Genomic DNA, 27,733 nt, shown 5'->3' on the forward strand with positions numbered 1-27,733 from the left:
GGGTATAAACAAGAGTTTTGATCACTTTGTAACTAAGTTAAAATTGCTGGTGAAGGGCTGTGCTTATGCAAATTCCGAGAGACTGTGTTTGTGGGGGGATGACGTCATCATCTTCCTTCCCATTCACCTCATTTCGCTCTGAGCTGAGCCCTGCAGCTAACGCGGTCTTGCGGAAGCAACTTTGTGACGCTGCCACCAAATACTCACAGAAAAATCCACAAGTTAATACACACACTGTCTCTAGAGTTTCTCCACACTCTGAATCCTCCAGGCACTACTTACAAAAGGTTACATTGACAACCTTTTACGTTACGTTACGTTATTTTTAAAATGTTTCCTTTTCTTGGCACAAGCACAGCTGAGAAGCTTCAATGCATGTGCTCTATAACGCGTTAAAAAATAACGCATTTAATCACACTTTACATTCCAAGCAAAGGGAAACTTCTGTCAATGCATGATTTCCTGGTACACCGATTACATTGATGCACACATCAGAGGTACAAAAATGTAACAGTCGGAAGAAAGCGTGTTGCTAGGACTGATTGGTGGAAAATTTCATTTCAAAAGACTACCCGACGGAAGCCTTGATAAAAGCGTGGTTTTGTGCACATATATATATATATATATATATATATATATATATATATATATATATATATATGTGTATATATATGTATATATATGTGGATGTATATGTATATATACTGTATATATTTTTATTTATGTATAAATAATTATGTATGTATAATAATTATGTATAAATAAATATTTATGTGTGTGTATATATATATACGCTGCGAAGTGCTGGTATTTTGCTAGTATATATATATATATATATATATATATATATATAATGTGTGTGTGTGTATGTATGTATGTATTTGTGTGTATATATATATATATATATATATATATATGACAGCAACACTCATAACAGTGACAAACAATTACATTGACAATCATGTTACGTTATTTTCAGAATGTTTCCTTTTCTTTTTCATTACTTCTTTAACACACTACTTCTCCGCTGCGAAGCCCGGGTATTTTGCTAGTTCTAAATAAACCTATACACTGTTGAACAAAGGAAAGCACAAATCTTATTTATAAGTGTGGTGTGCATTGGTCAAAATATGTGACTAAGCTAAAAATATATACTTAATGATCCTGACCTTTATATGAGATGGGCTTGATAATAACAAAAACCCTATGCTTGCGGTTGTCTCTAGAGCTCCTTTGCTACACAGCCCATCCAGCGCCAAAAAGACGCACGAATGTTTTCACTTAGCAACGCCCTTAAACACAAAGTTTACATGACCCCGCCCATTTAGTGTCAGACCGCGCCCCATTTCGGGCTGCGTTATTCCCGCTGCCATCAATCCTGGTTTATAGAGTGGTTCAAAGCGGGAACAAGAGCTGGATGGGACATGTTTTTCCCAGGTCAGATCCATAACTGTAAAATAATAATAATACCAACCACATACAAAAAAGCCACAGTCATAATTCACGTGGTGTTAAAAACAGAAGAAGCATGCAGCAGCTTCATTTCTTTGTTGATAACTCGTGCGTGATGCGTGAGCAATGACAGGCGTCCGCGAAACTAGGCGGCCCCGTCTCCTTACTAGAAGGATGCCAGCACTTAGCGTCAGAGGACATCCCCCAGCTGAGCAAGCGGCACAGTCACAGCCCCGGCTTCCTGCATGTGGAGGCAGGACGAAGTGGCGAGATGTGCTGTAGCTGCTGACATCACGCCACTTCCTGGAGATCGGAGTGCCCTGCTGCTATCTGCTACTGCTGGAGGGCAGCGAAACACGAGTATCTCCGGTTGTGCTCACAGTTTAATCTCACAGACGAAAGAGGTGCAAGAAAACGCATTGGATTTGTTGCCTAGAAGGAATGGAGAAGTTTCCTTTAAGGAGGAACACACAGCCCTGGAAATAAACGGTACGACTTGGAAAATTAAAATACAGCCGCCTATTTACAGTTTGGTTTTAACAGTCAGTTGGAGTGTGGAAAACTGAAACCGAATCTCGGCGCATAATACCGCCAGTTCAAAATTAATGTCTCATAATGTGTAACGTTCACACGCGTCTCCCATAGCTTACAGCTTCACTTTGTGTCATCGTTTATTAGGAGGTTATAACACCGGTTTGCCTTTTACCCTAAACCCATCCTCGTCTGTTTTATTGCCTCTGCGCAAAGCACACAACGTGAGAAATGACGACGTAAGCCGCACGGTGTTTCTCCGCAGTTGTGTCCGCGGCCACCTTATTATTGTCTCCGGTGGCGGAGATACAGGAAGGCAGGGCAGCCCTGCAGCCGTCTCAGTTTCGGCCCGGTTTCCAGTGCTTCCCGACGGCTCGCTTTTTCATTGTATATGCTTGCTTGTGGATCGCTGGCTTCGTGACAGTCTCTTTTTATTTGGAAACTGCAATCGGCGTGGCTGGAGGTGTTCTATTTGTTTTATTTCGTTTCCTCACGTAGATTTTTTTTTAAGCGTGCTGAAAACAACTGAACGAAAGCTGGTTAGCGTATTGCTAGGTGGGGATGCGTAACCTGCCAAGGACGGCACAAATTAAAGTAGACCAGCAATTGGGCATCGTATTTATTTTAACGTTGTCTGATTGAGAAAATGTGCATTGTCACAACTGGATGAGCAGGAAAGTCAATGTCTGTGAAAGTGAGTGACCCGGCTAAGTACACGATAAATCCCTCTGACACTGTCAGAGGATCAGCTCTGGTTTTAAAAGAGGAAGGTGGCCCTCAGACAGGCTAATATCTAAAGTGTGAAACTTTTTTTTTAATCAATTATTATGATCTGCTTCCACATTTCACCTGTTATTTTTTGATTTCCTTTGAAACATGGCTGAGTATAGACTGCTTCTGGTTTTCACTAGAATGACTGTCTGACACATTTAAAAATTGCATGCATAACTGCACATTTTTTTACATTATTAATCACTTGTTATTGTCTACAGTGAATATGACTGAAGCAAAAGAGAAATTAGCCTTACGTTTCTCTACCCTGGCTTTACACTGTCTGAAATGATACTAATAAAAGCACAATGTAAGGTTGAAATTCATGTCCCTATTTATGTCATCTTGTCCATGAAGTGTGATCTGCAAGCTTGATTCACTCCCCATTCATATAGTCCTTGGCACAAGCTTGGAAGAATTATCCATTTATTGTTTTCTGGTTCTGGACAGTTTTCTAGCCTTGTGCATCTCCAACGAAAGTTACCCTTGGAGCACACTAGATACCCATATGCAGTCTGCACATTTCTTTCAGTCACCAAGTTGATCTATACAGTAATCTGTTTCAAATTGCTGGATTCCTCATCCTGTCACAGACCATGGAGTCAAGCCATTCTGTAGGGGGAAACCCATTGTGGTTATTTCATTACACATCATGCTCTTGGATGAGGACACTTCTTGAACAGTAAAGAGTGGCAAAGAGTTGCCACTGCATGTTTTCATTATGGTCTGGTATAGTAACTGTACCACTGCAGTCACTGCCACGTGCCTCTGGTCAGTCACATGGCCCCTTAGTTAAAGGCTGTTCTAGGAGGGAAACCTATAAATGTATACTTGACTCTTTAATTAATCCTGGGGTGTCTTTCACCCAGTTTGGAAAAGAGTTGGTTTAGAGTCGCACTGTAAGACAGAATTCTGGCTAAGAGCTGCCATTCTCATTAGGATAGTCATTCACACTTCTATGAAAACGTTTAATATTACTAAATGTATTATATGGCATTTCTCATGCTCAGTGATACTCCAGAATAGGTGACTCTATATCTATATCTATCTATTATGCTATATAAAGCATAATCTCTTTTTTGATTTACTTAGCTGCCACAGACCTGAATTGTTTTCACAAGGCACCTCTCATCAAAAGTCAGGTTTCAACATACAACATTCAGTGGGGATGGAATAAGTGATAAGAAATACTCCAACATGATCTATTGATTGAAAAATAGAACCACACTGGTTGTAATGGTAGTGTTATTGTTAGCATGCTTGCTTTTCAACCTGGCCATCAGATTACCCATTTCTTTATGCCAGCATTTCCATAACTATTTTCACCATGGCTGATATAGGCTGCTGGATTATTGCAGTATAAGATTGGAAGCATAATCTCTCACCATTATACCAGCTTTGCTTCCAGCCCATCACTGTTTTTCTGTGGTATTTGAAGTTGCATAAATCAGGTTTTTGACATAAAGTACCTTTTGTCCTTCTTGTGACTAAGGGTCAGAGTCAGTGGTTGTAACCAAAACTGTGGTGATTCAAATCTCATAAGTGCTATGAAAATACTGCACTGTGATCTGTCAAATGAGATATATTACCACACAGCTTCTGATCGTGTTGTGATGGTTAGCAAGGTTACATTTACCCATCATGTTTGATTCCTGCATTTAATTTTTTCTCTAAATAAACATTTCCTTCACTATTTTTGTCACGTCTCCAAACTGCTGAGAGCGGATCAGTTATTTTCTGTGGAGTTATTTACTGAGTTCCTGGTACCAAACAAGAAAAAACGCAAGAATATTTTATATAAAGCAGCTTTCCTGTACTAGCAGTAGTTCTGCACGAAATGCAACAAGTTTGAGGGTATAGGTTTTGTAATATTCAAGTGAACTTGATGTCATTTTGGAGAAATTAGGTTGACAAGATTGCTGAGCTTTGCTGGGCTGAATGGCTTGTTCTTATCCAAATGTTTCTAATATTCTGATACTAGGGGGCCCTGCAAATACTTTTTAAACTTACACTTTTACTGTAAAACTTAAGTAAAAGCAATTTTTTTTAATTATCTTTTCGTGGATATCGCATTGAATTTTGATTCCATGTTTGGACTTACATCGTGACAACATAATGTATAACTGCCCATGAGTGAATATCGTTTCTTTCTCTCTGTGATTTGTTAATTATCATATACGATACATCCTTCTTTCAACAGTAATTCGGGCAGTGTTAATGGTTGTAGATATTCTACGGGATATTGTAAGATGATGTTTTCATCTTTTACACAGTCACCACCAACTGTTTCAGCATAGTCTATTGATACGCATTTATTCAATTTGCAGTGTTACCAATCAACAATGTTTGTGTTAATTTGTTTGACTTCATCATTTCTTGGTGCTAGGATTGCCCATGTAATCATTTCTTCTGTTGATAACCCTTCTGGATGAAATTCTTCAATCAGATTTGGACTTAATAAGTCTTCTTTTATTAGGAACTTAAAGTGAGGAAAACGTAAAAATTTATAAGAGCCGAGAGCGCAGGAACTGTGTCTGACAAAAGCATTCACACGAAAGAGTGTTGTGTGGCCCGTGGGTGTGTTTGAAAATGGTTGTGAGAAGGGCAGGACTTGAAAAAATCTCTTGGCAATAGTCTTGTCTCGCAGGACTTGAAAAAATCTCTTGGAAATAGTGTTGTCTCTTCTTGTCACAACATTTTCTTTTATAATAAAGAGATGTCATTTGTAATTGCTTTCCCCCTTCCCATCCAGGTAACTCAGTCATTATAATTTTCTCAAAACATCTCTTTGTGGCCAAAAGGCTATACAATAAAATTCTTACCAGAGAGCTTGACTAACATGCAGCATATCACCACTCTCAAACATGAATGTAATACAATATTGATGAAATATGTAACTTGATGAGGATGTTCATAAATCATTAAAATTTTTCATTTATGTCCATGGCAAAAACACTCCTCTAACATCATGATTTTCACTTTGCAAGATACAGTAATTCATGTGGGAAGACAACATTTTTGTTAAGTCTCACATGTTCTCTATTTCTGAATCTCCTCTAAAATTTTTTTTGGAGGGAAAGGTGTTTTGTCTACTGTTACCCTGGCTTTCCCCCAGTGGTGTAGTGGTTAGTAGAATCATGGGCTCTAATCCTGTACTAGTATTGTGTATGGAGTGTGCACATTTCAAAAATGTATATTGTACTTTATTTATCCATGAAGGGAAATTCACTTATTCCTGCAGCAACACAGAACATAAAAACAAAGTTCAGAATTGTAAAAAAAAAAAAACAATTTGCAAACTATATATAAGTGTCTGCCATATGTAGAATTGTATACGCAGTATAGTAACAGTGATGTAATAATATATCCCAGTGTGTGCATGTAGTTTTTGCCATTCTTCCCACCATTAATGTCCACATTCATTTAACTTGTGACTCTGAATGAATAGTTGCAAGTGTGACTTGTGATCAACTGTTGTCCCATCTGGGGGTGGTTCCTGCCTTGCATCCCTTGCTGCTCTATCCGGTCACATCTCTGCTGAATAAGGCTGGTAAAGAAAATGAAAGGATGGCTTCATCATTCCAAAGATGAACCTGTTAAAGTTCATTGGGAAATCCGTATTGGCTCAGTGTGAGTATGTGTGGATGGACTCAATGATAGACTGTTGTCTTTCTCAGGGGTGGTTCTTGCTTGGTTCCTGATGCCACCCAGGTAAGTTTCTGAACATTATGGAATAAACAGGCTCAGAAAATGGAAGGATTGAAGTACACTAGTCTAAAGGAGAGTTTTAATTTTAGACTTTTTATTTGTTTGCTTCATTTATACAATAAATGGATGGTACTTCTTCCCTCTTGATTTGCCATGTTCCAAAACTGGGAAAGTTATCCGGCATTTATGTGGGAATTGTTGATTACATGACAAGATAATTTAAGAGACTGTAACAAGAATGAGGGCGCTCAGTGTTTGGTGCTGCTGCCTTGTAGATCCATGACCTCATTCCAGGTTATTGGCTAGTGGAGTTTGTAGGTTATCATGAATCGTTTTGCCCCCAAGAGTAATTTTATTTTACTCACACATCCCCAAAGATAGGTGTCATTTTCTTCATTACTTTTATTGTTGTGAGTGTGATGGTAGTGCTTCTCAATTTTAGGTTTGTGTTTTGGTCACAGGCAAAGCCATTTTGTGTAGTCACTCACAGGCGCTGTTGTCTAGTTTGCTGTGACTGTGGCTGATTGTTTGATACTATCATGCTTCATGATGTCAGATCCTGTTTTAATAGGAAAGAGGGTGACGCTTAACTCAAAGTGTTCTTATTTTCACCAAAAAACAGTCACCAATAAGAGTAGAAAGAGGTATTGCACTTGCTTCTGGTCTTTAAATTTTGATTTTGTTTGATTCTAAGGTTTCCTGATGTTTGACTTCATTTCTACCTTGCACTTTTACACTTTAATCAGTATCCTTTTTTTCTTCTGGGTGACTTTTGTAATGACCCTTACCATAGGCATGTTAGTCTCATTGGCAATTCTAAAATTTCACTGTGTGATAATTGATATGCTCCCTGCAATAAACTGGCACCATATCTAGGTTTAGATCCTTCCTTGTAGCCAATGCTGTCAGGCTGATTTCCCCATGGCTAGATTATGTGAACACCTAAGAAAAGAAAACTGCATTCTGTTTGGAGGCATTTTCCAAATAGCATATTCTAAAAAATTAAGCGCAATGTTGAAGCCAAAAACTAGCAAGAAACTAGGACTAGGAATGTATTTGATTTCTAAAAAATACAATAATTTAGCCATTCAGTAGAATGAGGATGAGGATTAAACATAATTCATATGAAAATAAGTAACCTGAAATTAATTGGTTGAAGTGGATTTTTGGAGATATTTATGGCTTTGTTTAAGATGAGGCAGTATGTGAAGAATGTCAACAACAATCTGAAATCTAAGGGTATGTCTGCAGCAATAAATTATAAACGTGTTTGATTTTGTTTTCACTTTGACCATCAGTAGACTGTAGGGCACACTTTGGTTTTATCTTGTTCCATCATAAACATCTCTTTGGGATTGCTTTTGGGCTTCTAGATCAGTTTAAAAAGAGGACCAAATTGCTCTACCCATATGACCGAGTCAATATTTTTAAGTGTTCACATTTGAACTAAGTTGACATTAAATCTGACATTAAACCAAAAAAATGTCAATCCTTCACGTTTACAAGAGAGAGACAGTTTTTTGCTGCAACTAGGTCTTTACCATATACCATAGATCTATAATATTAATCGGGGTGTAATTCATATGTCTTTATTTTGTTGGAATTGTAACAGAGAAAAGGGCCATAGAAAATGGATATGTGGAATAACCTTGTTTTTGTGTCCTGTACCCATTTTTGTCCAACTGGATAGTGTGCTCAGGTCCATCCAAATTGGAGTTTTGCCACTGCCAGCCTTGTTAGGAAAAGCAGTTTGAAAAGGAAGTGACTAATATCCATAATTGCCATGATAGACTCTGGTGACACTACTACCATTACTACTATTACTACTACTTTTTATAGTCAGGTAATAAAATGAACATATTCAGAAATGGATGGATAAATAATTCCTTTATATTCTATAGCATAATGTTGCATTCTGAAACCTGCTTAATTTAATTCAGGTTTGTGGGAATCCTGAGCCTATTCTGGCAGCTCTGGGCGCAAGGCAGGGATCATTCCAGTCCATACCAGTGCCAACTCACACACCCCCACAGGGGTAATTTAGAATCATCACTTCTTCGGAATGTGTGAGGAAAACCATAGGACATGCTGTATATGAAGACATATTGAGAACATGAAAGCTGCACACGTGTAGAATTCAAACACAATATTGTGGATTCATAAGGTGGTAGTGGTAACCTCTAGTAGTGAGTTTTATCAGGATCCCAACATCAAGATGTTACCCCCACAACATGATAATAAATTATTAAACTTCCACACAGAAGCACAACACTTTGACCACAGTTCAGTTCTCAAAACTCACTTTCCAATATTCAACAATATTGCAATGCTTTACTGTAGTTATTCCAAACCAATTATTATACTAACCACTGTGTCACTCTGAATGAAACACTTTGAAAATTCAGGAACTTAGCATTGTATGAACATGTAGTCTAAACCAATTTCTTAATCATTTAACTGCTCAATATGCACCCCCCAAGGCACACAGACAACACCAATCCTGTAACTTAAACCACTCCAGAACCTTTATTTTAAAATACCCCTGTACTGCTTCTGTTCATAACTTTGTTATATTTCTTATTTTGGTGCAGTGGTAGGAATGTTTCCAGATGAGAGGTGCCCGTGACAGTTTGGTGGATCATTCTTTAATTTGTCCAAAGGAGATTCCCTCCAAAGCTAGGGCATTTCTTCTCATAGATGACACAGAGGCAATTCAAGCACCCTTCATCCTTTTCCAAGCAGCTTTCTCTCCATCAGTCTGTATCTTCCTGTGTGCCAGAGGTGTCAAGCTGGCAGGATGCAGTTACACTTATAAATCAACTTGGAATCGCTTTTTAACGTAAGCAAGCTTGAGAGTAACTTGGCTTTGAAATAAAACTATGTGTCTTATTATAAATCTGTGCTTACTCTAAATGAATAGCAGGAGCATCTTTATAAGGCCACGTTCAGCATCACAACTGTTGTGTTGCTTTGGCCGGTCCTTGTTATCTGAAGGTTGCCTAGCTGCTGATGTCTACATGGGTAATTTAAACTCTTCCCCGTTACTTTCTTTGTTTTGTTTAGTGGTGTTGTGGAGACAGGACAAGTGATGAGTGGCCATGTGCAAACTTTGTGTTTTATTCTGCAGTGCTTTGTTTGAATAGTTTAAGGAAGGAAGGGTGTGATTAGGTCACTTGTTTTTCTTCAGTGAAGTTAAGTCAATCTTTAGTCAAATGGATCTTCATATATCTTGCTAGGTATATTGATTTTTGATTATTTATTTAACACTGTGAAACGTTTGTTACTTGAATACCTGGAAGTATAAAGTTGGTGCTCTAATGCTTTCAAGTTTTTTTGTTTTACATGTCTTTGTCCTCCCTGTCATAAGGCCAGTCCTTTGTGGTTTGACGTTTTTTGCTGTTGTTGTTGAATATCTATTCCAAGAAAGTAGTAATTTTTAACTTCATGTCTACCCAAAATATTTTTATTCTTGGTTTACTTTATGAGAATATGGTGTTTTAATTTAAACTAAAATGTAATATTGATATAGTTTAAGCTTTTGTGACTGGTATAGAATTTGTATTGGTCTTGCGAATGCCAAGTTCTGCAATGTGGATCAGTAGAAAAATATACAGTAATCCCTCCTCGATCGCGGGGGTTGCGTTCCAGACCCCCCCGCGATAGGTGAAAATCCGCGAAGTAGAAACCATATGTTTTATGGTTATTTTTATATATTTTAAGCCCTTATAAACTCTCCCACACTGTTAACATTATTAGAGCCCTCTAGACATGAAATAACACCCTTTAGTCAAACGTTTAAACTGTGCTTCATTACAAGACAGAGATGGCAGTTCTTTCTCACAATTAAAAGAATGCAAACATATCTTATCTTCAAAGGAGCACCGTGAAGAGCAGATAATGTCAGAGAGAGCTCGCTAAGAAAAGCAAACAATCAAAAAATCAATACGTGCTTTTAAGTATACAGAAGCACCGCGATAAAGCGGCATTTTGTAGAGGAGCATCCTATCTTCTAGGCAAACAGCCACTGTGTAAACAGCCCCCTCTGCTCACACCCCTCCGTCAGGCAGAGAGAGTGAGAGAGACAGAGAGAAGCAAACAAAACAAGCGCCACGCGGGAAGCATATCTTATAGCATTGAGGAGTTTTAGTTAATATGTAATACATGCTCTGATTGGGTAGCTTCTAAGCCATCCGCCAATAGCGTCCCTTGTATGAAATCAACTGGGCAATCAAACTGAGGAAGCATGTAACCTAAATTAAAAGACCCATTGTCCGCAGAAAGCGAACCAGCAAAAATCCGTGATATATATTTAGATGTGCTTACATTTAAAATCCGCGATAGAGTGAAGCTGCGAAAGTCGAAGCGCGATATAGCGAAGGATTACTGTAGTGCTTTTCAAAGTTACACATCTGGTACAGATGTGAATGAGTTTTGGCTGTCAATATTATTTGAAGTCCAACATAACATAAAAAGACTGGTGTCACACTATATAGCCTTTCCAGAGATTATCAGTTTTTGCTCTTATTTCCATTATCTTAGCAAGTCTTGGCAAGTTGCTCCTTGTGCCCGTGACTGCCAGTCAAATAGTGTGTCATCTCCAGTGACTCTGTAATAGCAATATAGCAATTAGCCTTGACACAAACAGATTTGATTTTAACTTAAGGCTTCTGCGTCCACAAAAGTTGACAACTAATGATCACTCACCCAGAAGTACAAGAGATACATTTCCGCCTTAAAGAAAGAATGAAAATGGGTGTTTTAGACAACACAAATAGAACACAGACATGTCTTTCCAATGTCTAGTGTTTGTCATATGACAAAAGAGTGGAAAAAGATTGGCAAAGACAGCAACTGACAACCCCATAACTGGAAAGCATTTTTTAGGCCATCGGTACTGTCAATCAGGACAATAATTGGCAGTCAAAATGTGGAGAGCTCATACAACTTAGGACATTTGAAGCTGTGATGAGAAGTCATGATCACATTTTTGTATCTCCACGCCCCCTGAGATTCCTAGTTGTGTATTTTGAAGTCCTCAAGGTGACAAGTTCGCATGGAGAGTTTGATATGCTCCAATTCAAAATCCTGTACTGTAGTGTGCCACTGTCCTAAGGCGTAATTACAGTACATTTAATAGTATTGAATTTAGGATGTGTGAGAAAGCCAGAGGAAATAAAAACATGCAAGCACAGGATTAATGTTCTCAAACTTGCTGTGATTTCCATGTTCATGGACGATGAATATACTTCCCAATCCATGCCATGAACAGTAGACACATACTGCGTCATTGAGCGCAATGTGCATGCCAACCCAGAGTATCACAAAGCTGGTGTTGCTCTGTCTTAAATGTTTGAATGCCATCGACTGTAAATAACTGGATGCTGTCATCAAAGATCCTGTGGCTAAATGAAATGTAAGAGCCTCAAATGACTTAGATTTATGAAATTAGTGATGGTTAGCACAGCTGTTTATTTATAAAAGCTGGAGTCATATCTCTCACTTAAAATTTTCACTATTACAAAACCATAAATGAATGTGGAAAGTTGGGATGTTTTAACCTTTAGTTTTATTATTCCTTGACCTTTGAATAAGTTTTGGAAATACCGTGATATCGTAAACACCAGAAAAAATGAAAATATCAGCATATTATTTTTAATGGAGTAGGAGCAGAGAGGTTCAACGTCTTCTAGGGAAGTTGTTGAGCAGTAGAAGGAATGCTTTGAGGAACTCCTCAGCCCAACAGACATGCCCTTCTATCAGGAGTCAGCAGTGGACACATCCTGTCGTTTCCAATCATTGTTGCTGAAGACACTATGGTGGTCCGAGGACATGGTGATAAAGCTGCTGAGGTAAATAAGATCCTACTGAAAGCACTAGGCATTGTTGAGATAGTGTGGTTAACGCAATTATTCAGTGTTTCATGGAAGGCAGATAAAATACCCTTGGACTGGCAAACTGTTGTGGCGGTCCCCATATTTAAGAAAGGTGTCCAGAGGGTATGTTTCAGCTACAGAAAGGTCATACTCCTAAGCCTCCCAGATAAAGTTTATGCCTGGAAGCTGGAGAGGAGACCCTGTCCAATGGTTGAGCTGAAAATAAAGGAGAAACAATGTGGATTCTGTCCAGGCCGTGGAACAGTAGACTAGCTCTTCCACCCAGGTTGCAGTTCCTGGTGGGTCTCCATTAACATGTGTTGTGGGAGATGTTGCAGGAATATGGGATAACCGGGCCGTTCTTGAATACTTTTCGTTCCCTATATGAATGCAGCGAGAGCCACTTTCGAATACAAGGTTTTGCATTGTCATTGTTCCTGTTTATGGTTTTCAAGGACAGGATATCAAGGTGTAGCCGAGGGTGTGATGGTGCCCAGTTGGGGCGGCTAAGTGTAGCATTGTTACTTTATGCAGATTAAGTTGTTCTCTTTTCTCTTCTAACTGTGACCTTCTACATGCACTCAAACAATTCATTGCTGAATATAAAGCAGAAGTGATGAGGATCAGCATATTAGACATTTTATGGCATAATTTATTCATAAAAGTGGTTTCTATCATAATGGCAAGACCATGTGTGATAGATATATGTAACACCAGCTTGCCAACCATTATTGTTATCCACTTAGTCAAGTTTATGAAACAAACTATCATGTTTATTTGGAAGCTGACAGTGAATAAAATACACTCTTTGCTTGAAATAATCTTAAACTAAAAAAATATTTCACACAGCATAGCTTGCAACAAAATATGTGTAAGAGGTCACACATTTTTGTTGGGCAGAAAAGATTTTGCGTTATATAAAATGTTTCATAATAGTGTTTTTTTTTTTTTTTAATAAAGAGGCCAAACTGTATCTTTGAGAATAATTTGTCAACACAGGTGCTATAGAGACGAGAAGGGGAAATCTTGCCAGTTATTACATCAGATTACACAAGGCGGACAGTCCCATTTTAAATATTTTATAAAACTTGTAGCAGGAATTGTGTCCCAAGAATTTTGCATAAAATGAAAATTTTGTAGTTGGAAAGGTTTTGCTTCAAGGTTGATTAGAGGTATAGAATACCTTGGATGTGTAGCCCAGAGTGTCAAGCTGTGCAGTTTATTTGTAATGATGACAGAAATAACTGTTTGTACTGGCAGTGTCTGGCATGGACAAATGCAGGCATGTATAGTATGCATTAATTAACAGATAAGTGCTCTATTTGGCTGTAATGATATTATAAGAGACAGAAGAGTTCTTACTGACTAGGTTTACTCTCAACTTTTAACAAAGCTGCAAGTTTACAGAACGAGTAAGAAATTTGGTGCGTTGTTTTATAGTCTGTGATCCTGCAGTAGCTAAAGCTAAGAAGAATTAATTTTATCCTTCCATTTTCAAAGCCAGTTAATGTGGCTATTAGGTCTATCTTGCACTGTCTTTGTATATGCATCTGTGTATGTGTATATATATATATACAGTGCATCTGGAAAGTATTCACAGCGCATCACTTTTTCCACATTTTGTTATGTTACAGCCTTATTCCAAAATGGATTAAATTCATTTTTTTCCTTAGAATTTTACACACAACACCCGATAATGACAACGTGAAAAAAGTTTACTTGAGGTTTTTACAAATTTACTAAAAATAAAAAAACTGTGAAATCGCATGTACATAAGTATTCACAACCTTTGCTCAATACTTTGTTAATGCACCTTTGGCAGCAATTACAGCCTCAAGTCTTTTTGAATATGATGCCACAAGCTTGGCACACCTATCCTTGGCCAGTTTCGCCCATTCCTCTTTGCAGCACCTCTCAAGCTCCATCAGGTTGTATGGGAAGCGTCGGTGCACAGCCAAATTTAAGATCTCTCCAGAGATGTTCAATCGGATTCAAGTCTGGGCTTTGGCTGGGCCACTCAAGGACATTCACAGAGTTGTCCTGAAGCCACTCCTTTGATCTCTTGGTTGTGTGCTTAGGGTCGTTGTCCTGCTGAAAGATGAACCGTTGCCTCAGTCTGAGGTCAAAAGTGCTCTGGAGCAGTTTTTCATTCAGGATGTCTCTGTACATTGCTGCAGTCATCTTTCCCTTTATCCTGACTAGTCTCCCTGTTCCTGCCACTGAAAAACATCCCCACAGCATGATGCTGCCACCACCATGCTTCACTGTAGGGATGGTATTGGCCTGGTGATGAGCAGTGCCTGGTTTCCTCCAAACGTGACGCCTGGCATTCACACCAAAGAGTTCAATCTTTGTGTCATCAGACCAGAGAATTTTGTTTCTCCTGGTCGTAGAGTCCTTCAGGTGTCTTTTGGCAAACTGCAGGCGGGCTGCCATGTGCCTTTTACTAAGGAGTGGCTTCCGTCTGGCCACTCTATAATACAGGCCTGATTGGTGAATTGCTGCAGAGATGGTTGTCCTTCTGGAAGGTTCTCCTCTCTCCACAGAGGACCTCTGGAGCTCTGACAGAGTGACCATCGGGTTCTTGGTCACCTCCCTGACTAAGGCCCTTCTCCCCCGATCGCTCAGTTTAGATGTCTGGCCAGCCCTAGGAAGAGTCCTGGTGTTTTCGAACTTCTTCCACTTACGGATGATGGAGGCCACTGTGCTTATTGGGACCTTCAAAGCAGCAGAAATTTTTCTGTAACCTTCCCCAGATTTGTGCCTCGAGACAATCCTGTCTCAGAGGTCTACAGACAATTCCTTTGATTCCATGCTTGGTTTGTGCTCTGACATGAACTGTCAACTGTGGGACCTTATATAGACAGGTGTGTGCCTTTCCAAATCATGTCCAATCAACTGAATTTACCACAGGTGGACTCCAATTAAGTTGCAGAAACATCTCAAGGATGATCAGGAGAAACAGGATGCACCTGAGCTCAATTTTGAGCTTCATGGCAAAGGCTGTGAATACTTATGTACATGTGCTTTCTCAATTTTTTTATTTTTAATACATTTGCAAAAATCTCAAGTAAACTTTTTTCACATTGTCATTAATGGGGTGTTGTGTGTAGAATTCTGAGGAAAAAAATGAATTTAATCCATTTTGGAATAAGGCTGTAACTTAACAAAATATGGAAAGAGTGATGTGCTGTGAATACTTTCCGGATGCACTGTATTACCAAGTCTCTGGTTACAGTGGTCCTGGCAATTCCACAGATGTGAAAGAGCATGTAAAATCCAAAAAACTTTATTTTCAACCAAATTAATTTTTATCAAGTGACTTCTATTTTTTACTTACAAACAAAGCAAGGAAGTTTTGACATGGATGAATACATAATGCTGGGGCAGAGTACAGTATGTACTTTGCAGCCAACTTTCTTTTTTTTTTTTTTTTTTTTGCGCTTTACTGCACGTGTCGGTGATTGTAATTGAAGCAATAAGCTCCTTCACAGGTATGCAAATAGACTGGCAGTTTGCTGTTTAGATAAGGGGATGCTTGTAATTCCTGCCATCCTAAGTATGCTTTCCAGCTGTGCCACCTCTGGGAACACAGCCCCTGGTAGTAAGAGTGACACCCTCAGCGATTCCCTAGCAGGGGTCTCACAGTCATCAATTAATATTGCATTTTCATGCCATCATTATGCCTTTTCCAACTTCATGAGGCCATATATCATTATCAAAAGCTGTGTTTAATCATGCATACCTATGGTTCAGTTTGTTTCAGTTTAAATTACGTGTCTTCGGTGCAATATGCAAATTTTATGCAAAATTTGGTTATAAACATGTACAGTATACTTGTACATTGTGGGGAAGGTGGAACCTGTCCCAACAAGAATCAATCACAAGGCAGTAAAAATCCCTGGACAGTTAATTGCAGAGTGAATACACATAGGGACAATTTAATAAAGCCAGTTCACGTAACCTGCATGTCTTTCAACTGAGGGGGAAAGCTGGAGCACCCAGAGGAAACCCATATGGACACTGGAGAGAATATGCAAGGTTCCCTCAGGGAGAATCTGGTACACAAACTGAAGTCTCCTTGTTGTATGGGAACAGTGCTACCACTGCACCATCATTCCATCCTGTATATGTACATGTTATGTACAGTATCTGTAATTATATGAATGAGATATAATATGCTTAACAGATAAAAATACTGGCAGGAAAGATCAAATCTCCTCTCTCTTTCCGTCAGTTGTAATGCTACTGGTCAGAAGGCAATTATTTTCATAGAGAGATTTGAGTAAAATTACAGGTATGAACTTGTGTAAGGGAATTATTAATAACTCATTTGATAGCATCTACTTCAAATTTTAAATTAAATATTTAAAACATTTGCTGCATGTAGTGTGTATTGTAATGCATTTTGTTATAATTCACCGCTAAATGCTTACTGCGTTTTGAAATACACTCCCTTTTTGCCACAAAATGTTGAAGGATCTCCCAGGCTAAATTATCTGATCAGATAGCCAACAGAATATTGCATATTTGAAATGGGCTGCCATTTAGCTCTTATGCTTGATTTTTTGCTGCCAAATGTTGACAAAGCCATCCCTCTGCTCATCAATGTACAAATTGTATGTGAAGAGTTGACTTATTGCCTGGATGACTTTAACAAACTAATTACGTAAAGCTAGTGCTTAAGTAATAATTCTGCATATACGATAGTTCTAAGGACATTTAGAAACAAAGGGAAGGATGGAGAAATGGGGATGTTTAGCCAAATACTATGAGGTAGAGTGAAATAACAGAAAGATGGGGATAATGGGATGGATTTCAGGGTTGGAAATGAAAAATGAAGCAGTACACTGACATTTTTTTTTAAAAGAGACAGGGTGCTTTACACATTTTCATAACCACACTTTGTGCCGGCTATTTAGAAATGCGGGTTTGGAAATACAGTAGGTAAAATGAGTGCACACATGTACTAAAAGAGAAACGTGCAGCTGAAGACAAAAAGGAAGTGATGAAAAAAAAGCCTTTATTCAGCTGAATGATTAGAGTAAGCTTATAGCAGACACAGCTAAGGTTTTCCACATTTAAAATATATATATATATATATATATATAAACTCAAATTAGATATTTGCAATTATACTTGATTAATGAGAGATTTGACTGGGAGAGTTTGATGATTGAAAAATTGAAAATTAACAAAAGGTGACAGAAAAAAAGGTTTTGGGATAGCCACCCCGTATACTTGAAATACTGGTATTTGAAAAACACAAAAAAGCAATAAGAGGTCTTTACAGACTTGAGCCCAAAACAGAACTAAGGTACAATGACAAAGATGTCGTCGAGTGACAGGAAGAAGCGAGATTGGAAGTGGAAATGATGTCATAGGGAGGCAGGTTCTGGGGAACTGGAGTTGGAAATTACATCTATTTTCAGCAGGTTCTGCGGTACTGGAGGCAGAAGTGATGTTATGAGGTGGGTTCTTCTGATGGTCTGCAGAGGGAAAAAGGAGAAAAAGTTAGAGTACAGCCCTATCCTCCTGTCCACCAGAGAAACACATTTAAGCCTGTAAACTGTTTCATACTACTGGATTTTGATTCCAGCTACCATCACACTGTACCACTTTTGTCTTCAATTTTATTCTCTTTAACCTTTCATACATAGTACATCCTTTACACTAAATAATCATAAAGTACATTTTTTACACTACTATAAAAATTTCCTATCTTTCCTACCTTTGCAATTGCCACAAAAGAATAAAAACATCACAATTTTTAAGCATTAAAATTTACATTAACCTGCCTACATCACTTGCACAATTATGGGATGGAAAACATTTTACAATCTATTTAAAGAAATGCGATTTATTATGTTGTAAAATGTCATTTTTTTCATTATTTCATTTGATCACTCCCTATCTTTTAATGCACCTCCTGCCTGACTGTTGCTTGTGGAGCACATACTTTCGAATGTCTGCCTGTCTATTCAGTTCTCACATCATACATATCATGTCAACTTTGCAAACCCCTTTTTCAGATATTTTCCCCTTTACTTGTTTCCTTGTTCTCTCATTTTTCTTATTGTGTCAAACTTACATAATGCTTTGCAGTATTACTTCTACTCAGACAATAGTATTCCGTAAGTATAATCATTTATATTTCTTCATTATGTTTTTGGCTCTGTTGTATTTTGATTTTATTCACAGATATTGTTTGCTTATTTTCACTGGTTTGGCTTGTATATGTTTATCACCTTCCTCATACCTGTGTAACAAAACATTTCAGTTACATTTTGTTCTTAGTCTGTGTTGCACCTGTGAGTAAATGGATTTTATGCAATATTCCATATGCAAACTTTGTCTTATTCTGTCTGTTATAATTTCTTTATTCGCAGGTATTTAACTTGTGACTTTTTTGATGTTCTCTTCTAATCTGGTTGCTTATTGACAACTAAACTTACTTTCTTAGTCTTTGTCTTTCCCTTACTAGTTCCCAAACCTATCATTTTCATCAGTTCTTGGAACTGCTCCTGTATGTGCCAGCAAGGCCAGCTCATCAGAAAAAAAGTCAAAACCTTCCAGTTTTTCCTGTATTTTCTTACGTCTTAGTTGCTTTTTCATAATTTAATTAGTAGCTAAAATAAATGACAATGATAAACACCATTACCTTTGTTAATTCTTGATAACAGATGCTTTTGGCCACATACAATATGCCTCCATTTGCATTTAGCTGATGTTTAAAGTTTATTAATTATATTCACATTATTCACTAATATCATGTGTTAGGTAATTTGTTGTAAGATTTCAGAAAGCCTTAAATGCAAAAAGAGCACCAGGCTGTTTGATTATAACTCTTACATTTATAGTCTGGTAGGTACATAAATAGTGTATGCCATAATAAACATAATTGGTGGTGCCTTTTATTTTCTCAGATTTATTTCCAAAATTATTGCATTTCTTCAATTACATGGTTATTCCTATACCTTAACTCCTCTTGGCCGATTCTTCTGTTTAGGATTTGCATTTTGTGCCTTTCTTCTTACCATTTTGCCAAGTCAACTTCTCAGATCTTGAAAGATCATTTTCTGTTTCTTTTCGGTGTATTGCCTGTGGTACTCATGTCAAGTACAAGTTTGAATTTATTGTTACTATTGTGGTAGATAGGGGGCGCTATCGCTCCCTTGAACCCGTGTCCACGACTCCAGACACCAGGTAAAAGTCCACAAGTTGACTTTTATTTAAATGCCACAGTGCACAAAGCACCCTCCCCTCCACTATACTCATTAAATAATCACAAATAACAATAATAAACAATCCTCCACTCCCAGACACGTTGCCACCCTTCCACCCAGCTCAGCTCGCCGTCTGGGAGCTCCCACAGTCCTTTTATATCTCCTGACCCGGAAGTGTTCCTAATCCCCAGTCCATGTGACTCTTAATCACTTCCGGGTCAGGTACAAGTTCTTTTCTTCACCCCGGAAGCACGTCATTCCTCTTGTCCACGTGTGCTTCCGGGGCATAGGGAAAATAGCCGTTATTCCTCCCTGCAGCGTCCCCTAGTGGCCCCCATGGCATCCAGCAGGGCTGCGCATAAAAACTACACTGTCCATAATGCCCTGCTGGTCTTCTGGGGACCTCCATACTGCAAGGAGGGCTCCACCTGGTGGCTTGGGGGTATTGGCCCGGCCATCCATCACACTATACTTATGGCGCTTTTCCACTGCATAGTACGGCACGACACGGTTCAGTTCAGCTCACTTTTGGGGGGTTTTCCACTGGGAACAGTACCTGGTACCTGGTCCTTTTTTTAGTACCACCTCAGCCGAGGTTCCGTTACCAAAACGTGACGTGTAAACTCTGCTGGTCACTGATTGGCCGGAGAAAATAGCCATTACTGCGTCACTGGCTATTCTTTTCTTTAAAGGTACACACACGCGGAAGTTTGTGTCCCGTCTCTCCATCGCTGGACGCAGTTTGTTGCATAAGTGGATGAATGTTTCTTCAGACATTCGAAAGTTCTCCAGCCACTGAGTGTTTGTAAAACCGGGAACAATCACATCCCACCACTCTGAAGCACGGTTAAATGTCCAAACAGATGGTCTGTTGCGGCGACTTTTTTGCAAAATGTAGAAGATCTGTAATATACAGAATCAGCATTTTAATGTTACCCTGGCAGTTAAGTTCATTTTATGCTTTGCAACAGTGATAAAAGTTAGCTAGTGATGTGCTTTTTTTAGATGCTTACCCTTGCGCGTCGTCGAGCTAAAGTGTTGTCGTTGTCTGCGTGTTGTTGTAAAAGTTCCACGGTGTCACGGCAGTAGAGGCGGCACAACTATAACGACACGTGAATAATCCCACCCACTCTAAAGCGGTACTAAACTGCAGTTGAAACGCAAACCGAGCCGAACTGAGCCGAACCAAGGTGAGCTGTACTGAACCGTGCTGTGCCGTACTATGCAGTGGAAAAGCGCCTATAGTGCAATGCAATTTTGAGTTGCATGTCTCCTCAGAATAGTTGACAAAAATACAATGCAAAATAAATAGATAAATTTAAATAGCATGCATCATATAATTCATAAAACTGTGTGTGTATATATATATATATATATATATATATGTATGTATGTATGTATGTATGTATGTATGTATGTATGTATGTATGTATATATATATATATATATATATATATATATATATATATATATATATATATATATATATATATATATATATATATATATATATATCTCCTTATATATAATTTGATACTATCCGTATGTATGGTGTTCGTGTCAATACCTCGACTCAGTACAAGTTAAGACAATGAAATGGGACTCTGCCTCTGTAGATAGAACATAAGTATTGCATGATTGGCTAAGAATGTTCGAATGCTTTAGTGACGCCACTGGACGGCCGAGTATAGTAAGTCGGTGTTGGTTCGAGCAGATAAGGGTAAGTTCGGTTGGTTTTTGGAACGTTGGTTTGGTGGGGCGTATTTTCCAGGACTGACTTAAACCCTGTGACAGCTCCGGAACCATAAGTTGTTTAGAACGTATCTCCATTTGCTTGGTACGTCGAAATCTATCTTTGGGCATTTCGATTTTGGCATCCGTCCTTCTGACATCTATTGGCAAGCTGAGTAATGACGGCTGAGTATTAACAATGGTCATTGTTTGAATTTTAGCCGATCTCAGATCTAAAATGACTATGCCAACATAATTATTACTCTGACTCTGATTACAGTTGTAAAATACAGTTTGTTTTGAAAATGTGTTTTCCGGAAAAAATCAAATGAGGTGCACCGAAGAGCTGAGTTCACATCTCGCAATCCCATTTAAACAGGAAGCTCTTCATTACATTGGCTGAAAAGGTCTATTTTAAGCACAAATCAGTGCCATGATAACAAAATCATTTCAAGGACTTAAAAAAACAAATAATTCTTTGCAGAGAAAGTATGGATTTCACAAACGTAGAATTTGTAGCCCGATTCGATCGGGCTCCCAGTTGCTAGTATATATATAAAATCCTTAGCCTAAAAGTGCGATTTTGTGCAATGATTTTATGTGACGTTTTTATGTGACATTTTTGTCACGCTTTGAATCAGGCTTATTTTAAAACCTACATATATATGTTTGGTATCATTCTTTTTAGAATTTATCGATCTTTAATGTGATGTTGTTAGATATTCAGATTCTTATTCTGTTTTTTAAATTATAAACTAAAAAATATCAAGAACTCGCGTCCCTCGAGACTAGACTTTGTGCCAAAAGATTTAACCAAACCTGGGGCCGGAAATAAAAGACAGGGAGTATGGACAGCTGCTGTACAGGCTTTTAAAGTTTCGATGTGCCGTGTAAGATGCAGATCATGCGGGACGGCAGCAAGACAGCAGCTGAACGAGCAAAGAGGAGGTAAAAAAAAAACCTATTTTTTTCCCCACATTGTATTAACTTTTAAGAGGGGGTTTTGAGGGAGCGACTGCTTGGGGTGTGTTCAGCCCCCCTCTTCACAAAACGAGTGGCAGAGATGCGAAGTGGCTGGTGTATATCGCAGGCCGGGGGATTTGGCGAGAAAAGCGAGCAGGGGGAAACCCCGTAGTGTATATGTACAGTACATATACAGTAGTGTTTGTTAAGTCATAGTATTTAAATTCTTATGATTGACTTTGTAGCAACCATAAGACTTCTGGATAGGAACAGTCTCTGAATCTATTAGTGTGACTGCCAGTGGTCTGTTTGCCTTTCTCAGGCAGTAAGCATTGTGCATGTCCTGAGCAGAAGGTATCTAGCTGCTGGTTATTTACCACCCTCTGCAAGTTCTTGGTATGGAACCTGCCGGTAAGGATGGACTCTATTGTGCACCTGCACGAGTCAGTAAGAACAAATGGAGAAATGAGACTTGTCCACAGATGTTGAGCTTATTGAAGTGTTGTGTTGTGCCCACTTCAGTATGTTAGTGATAGTCACTCTAAGAAATGTAAAGCTGCTCACTGTTTCAAAAGCACCCCCTCTGATATAGATGTCAGTGTATTTCTGCTATCTGTTTTCAGAAGTACATGACTACCTTCTTGATTTTCTTGGCATTAAGAATAAGATTGTTTTCCTGATACTACTGAGTCAACAGGTGTTGATAATGCTGATGATGGAGGTGTCATCAGCAAATTTAAAAATGGATTTGGAAGTGTGTTTGGCCACATCATCATAGGTGAACAAGGAGTACAGAAGGGGCCTTGAAACACTAACTTGTGGATGAATGTGATGCTTTTAAAATGTATATGCTAAGGCCTTACCTCCCCTTTACGGAACATTCCCCCTTCTCAGTTTCCGTCTTATCTGTCTTCAGTAAGCTAAGTTACGTTCCTTCTTGTTCCAAAACCACTTCCTGATTCCAGACTCAAATTGGCTCAGACAAGAAGAGGATTTTGGTAAGGACCACCCAAAGAAAATGTAGTAGTTTCCCAGAATACAGCGATTGAAACCCCTTTGGCTTTTTGATACTATTGTGAGTAGAAAAACAGGAGTCCCTCGCATAAAGGGCAATGGGTTCCTACATAACATCTGATCGTACAAAGATGACTTGATTAAATAATTAAAGAATGGCCACATTTGTCTGTTGGGCATTATGTATAAAACTTGACAAAGAGTTTAAAAAACATATGGCCATTGAAGGTTTGTCCTATATTAGCCAGCCATGTATGCATATTGACAATTACGTGCCTATTTTTTATTTTGCCTATATTTGCATATTGAACATTTCTAAAATACTGGCATCCCATCCAGTAACAGATACTGGCAGGAGGCTCAAGACCTTACAACTCTCAGGTTTGCTCAGGAATGGATCAGCTGATGGATTATTTTGAAATCTTGTGGCCTTGTGGAGCTGTGCATAAACCTTTTGAGAGTCATAGAATCAAATTATTACCCAAGTACTATTTGTTGTGGAATTTTGCATGCTTTTCAGAGTCTGCCTCCTATTTGCCAATGCTAAGTAGGTTAGATTAATAGGTGATTATAAATTGGCCTGGTTTGAGTCATGTGCCTTGTGATGGGCTGGTTCCTGCTTTGCACCTAATGCTGTTAGGACTGACATGGGACAGCTATGAGTATTTAGAGCAGAAGATTACCAAACATAAATGCCCGTTGTCATGTCCAAGGCTATATGTTGTCTGTCTCTATAATCCTTCTGTAATGAGTCACAACTCGCCTGACATTACTGAGGATGGCTGTAAGCTTATTAAAAAGAAATGCTAGGGTCAACCCTCTTAAGTAAATATTCCTGTTGGAAGGGACAGTCCATTGTTTGTTTGTTTTTTTTTCTTTCTCCATAACATCTTTCACGTGTTTGTTCTTCACACGTTATTTCCTGCAATCTGGCCACAGTGGGGAAGTAAGCAGGAATCCCCTTGTGTATACAATGATATTGTTTTTTTTAAGTGGAAAATGGCATTTATTCTTGTACTAGCTGTTTGCTTTTGCTGCAAAGAATGGTCCTGTGCATGTCCTGTTCAGAGCTTTCGACAGTCTTGTGTGCTATTTTGCTACAAAGGTGTTCCTTCATATCTTTAAAATGAGTTTCATTTGAAGACAAAAATAATGTCTTTGCTCTGTTTTTTTTTCTACAATATAAAACATTGTACGGTTTTATGGATTAAACAGAAATTTTATTTAATGCCCTCTCTTTACCGTGCAAAATACTTTGAGATTTGAGATTCAACATTCTGGTATTTAGTACTTCCTTGAAGATTTTTTTTTTTAATAGAAAATTCATATTACACAAAACATGACCAACCGCAGTCTTGAAATTAGACTGGATAAGTAATATTGATTCTGGTGCCCTAAGCAGGACCGGTTCCTGTCTTTACCCACAAGACCTTTGAATAGATTAAGCAGGTTTGATAATGGACAGGTGGATGGATAGAAGTAATTTCTGATACACCATATGTTATAAGAAATCTTACAGTTGATTGTTTAGGTTTTTAAAAGTAGTGGAGTGTTGGACAAGTCTTCCAAGCTACCAAAAGCAATTGGTGAGACGTACTGTATTTGATTTGTACACATCTGCTTTTATCATTGTTTCGGTGGCAAGATGAGGATAGTACTACTGCACAAGTTTGCATATGTAGATGGCAGATTCTTCTTCTTGTGACCTTATTCTGTTCTTGCAGTCCTAAGTCATGCCTTTGATTGCTACATAGTGGACTTGTACAGATGTGTCTGCTGCGAAAGTCTGGCATTCCTTCTGTAACTGCTTCCTGTCTTGTGCCTGTGGCTACCAGAATTGAGTCTAGCTCTTTGTTACTCACAAAATCAAAAAGTATGCCAAGAGAAAGGTTTAATGTATTATCATTAAACATAAGTTTTATTTACGCTGTCACTCAGTTCTTGCGTTTTGGGTTTAAATCCTGTGCCTGGTCATCTGTGTTGATTGTGTACATACTTCATTGTGTACTTCAAAGATGTGCTGGTTACCTTGATTGGCTATTTGAAATTGGCCCCGTGAAATTGTGGGTGTGGGTATGAGTGGGCACTGCTAAAGACTTAACATTTTTACAACAACAACATTTATTTATATAGCACATTCTCATACAAATGATATAGCTCAAAGTGCTTTACAAAATGAAGAAAGAAAAAAATATAAAATTAGGCAATACTAATCAACATAGAATAAAATAAGGTCCGATGGTCAGGGAGGACAGAAAAAACAAAAAAACAAAACTCCAGACAGCTGGAGAAAGAAAACAAAATGTGCAGGGGTTCCAGGCCCCACTAGGCATTCTACCTAACATCAGTCGTCATGGTTTTCAGGTTCTACATGGAAGAATTAGACAATGATGGTCATGTGGACCTCTGGCCTTCAATTCATCAATGTAGGGACTGCATGCTGCTTTGATGATATGGTGGTGGTGGTTCAGATCACCACCACAGAAAACCAGAAAAAGAACAGCAGAGAAAGTAGGGATTAGTATAGATTGTGGAGCCATGAAGAAAATGCTAATACAATGCATATACAGAATATCAGGGTTAAGCTAAAATGAAGGTATGAGAAAACCGTGGTAAAATAATGAGTTTTTAGCAGTTTTTTAAAGTGCTCCATTGTATTAACCTGGTGAATTTCTGTCGGTAAGCTATTCCAAATTTTAGGTGCATAACAGCAGAATGCTGCCTCACCACTTCTTTTAAGTTTAGCTCTTGGAATTCTAAGCAGACTCTCATTTGAAGATCTAAGGTTATGATTTGGAGTGTAAGGTAAGGCATTCTGAAATATAGGGTGGAGCAGGATTATGTAAGGCTTTGTAAACCATAAGCAATATTTTAAAGTCAATTTTAAATGGCATGGGTAATGTAGCGACATCAAAACTGGAGAGATGTGCTCGGATTTTCTTTTCGTAGTTAAGATTTTAGCAGCTGCATTCTGCAGTAGTTGCAATCGATTGATTTTTGGGTAGTCCTGAGAGGACTATGTTACAGTAATCTAGCCAACTGAAACAAAAGCTTGAACTAATGTTTCAGCATCTTGAAAAGTTATAAGAGATCTAACTTTTTCTATATTTATTAAGTGAAAAATTCAATCCTAGTAATCTGATTAGTATCTGATTTAAAATTTAGGTCAGAATCAATAGTTACCCCTAAATTCTTTACCTCTGACTTGACTTTTAAGCCTAAGGGATCAAGTTTATTTCTAATACCCTCACTATATCCATTTTTGCCAATCACTAAGATTTCTGTTTTCTCCTTATTTAGTTTGAGAAAATGACTACTTATCCATTCAGAAACAACAACAACATTTATTTACATAGCACATTTTCATACAAACAATGTAGCTCAAAGTGCTTTACATGATGAAGAAAAAGAAAAAAGACAAAATAAATAAGAATTAACATTAGGGAATGCAATTAACATAGAATAAAAGTCAGGTCTGATGGCCAGGGAGGTCAGGGAAAACAAAAAAAAAACCCAGACGGCTGGAGAAAAAAATAAAATCTGCAGGGGTTCCAGGCCACGAGACCACCCAGCCCCCTCTAGGCATTCTACCTAACATAAATGACCTCAATCAGTTCTTATTGTATTCAGGATTCTCATGGAAGAATTTGATGAGGACGGTCATGTGAACGTCTGGCCTTTAATCCATCAATGTAGGGACATCACGGTGCACAAGTAAGACATTGTGTCAGTGAACCAAGAGAGGCGGGGTCATCAAGCGCTATTGATAAATACAGTTGTGTGTCATCAGCATAGCTGTGGTAGCTCATGTTATGTCTTGAGATAATCTGATCGAATGGAAGCATATAGACCCCGGGTAGATCCTTGTGGAACACCATATTGAATATCATGTGTCTTTGAAGTATAATTACCACAACTAACAAAGAATTTTCTACCTGCCAAGTAAGACTCAAACCAATTTAAGACACTGCCAGAGAAGCCCACCCAGTGACTAAGGTGATTTCTAAGAATATTGTGATCAGTGGTATCAAATGCGGCACTCAGATCTAAGAGGATGAGAGCAGATAAACGGCCTCTGTCTGCATTTACCCGCAGTGCAGTTGATTTGTTCTAAGACCTGACTGAAACTTGTCAAGAACAGAATGTTTATTCAAGTGATCATTTAGTTGTGTAATGACTGCCTTTTCTAAGATTTTACTTAAGGTTAGAAATAGGTCTAAAATTTTCAAAAGCAGAGGGAGTCAAGATTATTTTTTTTGAGCATGGGTTTAACAACAGCAGTCTTAAAACAGTTTGGGAAGACCTCCGTATCTAATGATGAATTTACTATGTTGAGGACCCTATCAATTAGCACACCGGATACTTCTTTGAGAAAACTTGCTGGTATTGGGTCAAGGACACAGGTGGAGGGTCTCATTTGAGAAACATTTATATAAATCAGGTAAATCTATCCCGGTGAAAGAA

General features: G+C 38.4%; 1 protein-coding gene across 1 annotated transcript in view; it reads left to right on the plus strand.

Annotated features, from left to right (window-relative positions):
- The first annotated feature begins 1,663 nt into the window (after positions 1-1,663).
- The window catches only part of LOC120532711 (casein kinase I), a 209,957-nt gene continuing 183,887 nt past the window's right edge, over positions 1,664-27,733 (plus strand). Inside the window, exon 1 of the mRNA XM_039759014.1 lies at positions 1,664-1,941. The gene's annotated coding sequence lies outside the window, so the exon portion shown is untranslated. The remainder of the gene's footprint in view (positions 1,942-27,733) is intronic.

This window comes from Polypterus senegalus, chromosome 7, assembly GCF_016835505.1.
Source record: "Polypterus senegalus isolate Bchr_013 chromosome 7, ASM1683550v1, whole genome shotgun sequence".
Lineage (NCBI taxonomy): Eukaryota > Metazoa > Chordata > Cladistia > Polypteriformes > Polypteridae > Polypterus > Polypterus senegalus.